The 2,440-nt window shown below is 38.7% G+C and overlaps 1 pseudogene; it reads left to right on the plus strand.

Moving 5' to 3' along the window:
- The first annotated feature begins 1,725 nt into the window (after nucleotides 1–1,725).
- On the plus strand, nucleotides 1,726–2,221 carry LOC129690956 (40S ribosomal protein S10-like; annotated as a pseudogene).
- The last annotated feature ends 219 nt before the right edge of the window (nucleotides 2,222–2,440 follow it).

The following is a 2,440-nucleotide window of genomic DNA, read 5'->3' on the forward strand; positions in this document are numbered from 1 at the left end:
TGTACTGAGACAATAAAGAAAGTTTCCTTGGCAATAATACTTCATCTGTAATAGGCTGTAACTTATGGGATCACAAATTCATTTGAAAGGAGAGAACCTAAACTGAGAATGCCACAACAGTTTTTATCTCAAAAAGCCTTAGCTTTGAAGCATTTTCCCAAGGTGAACCTCAAGAAAACACAGAGGCCATTTCACATGTAGCCTAAGGAGGTGATCTGGCAGTAGAACCTGATGGCATTGTCAACATGATACTAAACCTCATGGGCATAAAGACCGAATTAGGTAGTCATAGAGGCTCTCCCCAAGGCTCCAAACAATTCCTGAGACCAGGTAATGTAGTCAGGATGAAATTCTGTATACTAAATTACTAAAAATTCATTACATGAAGCTAAGAAGGTGAACCATGTATAGCATCTTGCTGGAAATTCTAGGACTTTGGGACTTTATTGAAGAAGACTCCAAACATGGACATGTAGATGAGTCAAGAGAGTGGTCACATACAGGACAGAAAACAGACATGGAGAATTGTTGTTACCCTCAGCTAACAAAACCTAACTGATTCCATCCTGAGCCCTAGATAATGGATACTGAGTTGCAGAGGTTTTAATACCCTACTGGGTTTCATTCTTGCTTTGTTCTGCTCTTTCCTTTCTCTGTTGCCTTTCCTCCCTTTTGGAGTAGAAATACATACTTCATCCCATAGGAAAAGCATGTGACTAGGTTTTTATCTTGCAGAGTTTCTGTTAGCAGATTGTCTTGACTCACGGAAAGGATTTTAGACTTTGGACCATTGAACAGTGTATGTATGGAATATTGAAATCTATGGGAACTGTGTACATTGCAATGAATGCGTTTTGAATTCTGAGACACCTGTGAGCACATGAGAACCGTGGTAGGAAATGTGGTTTGAAAGTGAAAGGTCTTTCATAGGCTTATGTGTTTGAACCTCAGTCCATAGCTGGTGACAGTGTTTAAAAATTCTGTAAGAAGAATTCCTGAAAGAAGCAGAGAACTGTGGGTTGGCCTTTAGGTTTTTCTACCTCACCCTACACCCTGTTTGCTCTACACTTCTTATTCTACCAATATGTAAGGATCTGAATGCCCTCCCCTTCAAAATGAACACTATTCTCTCAAACTGTAACTCAAAATAAAGTCTCATCCCTTAGGTTGTTTCTTGTCAGATATTTGCTGACACAGCAAGAAAAGCAGTCAATACAATGTGGAAAAAGTAAATTATTCATTGGACAAAAGCATAGAGCCACCACAATATTCACACATAACTGAGAGGAAAGATTTATAGGGTATGAGGATCTAAGAATCTTTCTGATATAAATTTCAACATCACTGATGACAATGCTTAACAAAAACAGAATTTTGTAAAGACATTATTAGATGTGATAGGTTTAGTTATTTCCAAACCCTCACCTTATGCTTTTTTTTTTAAAAAAATAAATAAATATTAAATCTTGTCAAGGCCTAGATATGAATGTTTTAACAATCATCTCAATGGGAATTCTGAAAATTTATGGGGAATTTTTACACATATAATATTATTTAGGATTCTCTCAATTACCATCTCCTAAAATAAAACTATTCCCATTTTAAGACTTATGAATAGAAACTCAGATATTCAGTCTTCTGGTTGATGACACACAGACTTCTGATGGTAGAGTTGAGTCAAAAATAATATCAGGAGCCTCCACCTTGGACCCTGCAACCACTGTGATGTTGATGCCTAAGAAGAACCAAATTTCCATCTATAAACTCCTTTTTAAGAAAGGAGTGATAGATGCCACGAAAGATAGCCACATTCCCAAACACCAGAGCTTGCAGACAAGAATGTGCCCAACACTCATATAATGAAAGCCAGGCAGTCTCTCAAGTCCCAAGGCTACATGAAGGAGCAGTTTACCTGAATACATTTCTATTGGTACCTTACAAACCAGGGTAGCCACTATCTCCAAGATTACCTCCACCTACCTCCAGAGACAGTGCCTGCCACGCTGTGCCACAGCTGTCCTGACTTTGGCATGCCACAGCCCAAAGGTCCAGAGAGAGAATGAGCTGAAAGATTCACTAGAGGGCAGGCAGACAGAGACACCTACAGAAGGAGCATTGTGCCCCCTGTGCTGACAAGAAAGCTGAGGCTGGGGCTGGCTCAGCAATAGAATTCCAGTTTAGAGGCTGTTTTGGTCATGGATGTGATCAGCCACCTCAGTGAAGTTGGAGATTGTGTTGTGTTGAATAAACTTTGAGAAAAAAAATAATAATATCAATTCAGTCTTCCAACCTCTCTTTCTAGCAAGGGATTCACTTTGATGGGATTCAGTAATATTCTTTGATTGTGAACCACAATGCTTTTTCTCCCCACTGCCACTAAATAAAAATATTAACCAGATGATATTTATAGCACAGGTTCATAAAAGTGAATGACATTAAT

The sequence above is a fragment of the Psammomys obesus genome, unplaced genomic scaffold (genome assembly GCF_907164565.1).
Source record: "Psammomys obesus unplaced genomic scaffold, mPsaObe1.curated_primary_1811, whole genome shotgun sequence".
NCBI lineage: Eukaryota > Metazoa > Chordata > Mammalia > Rodentia > Muridae > Psammomys > Psammomys obesus.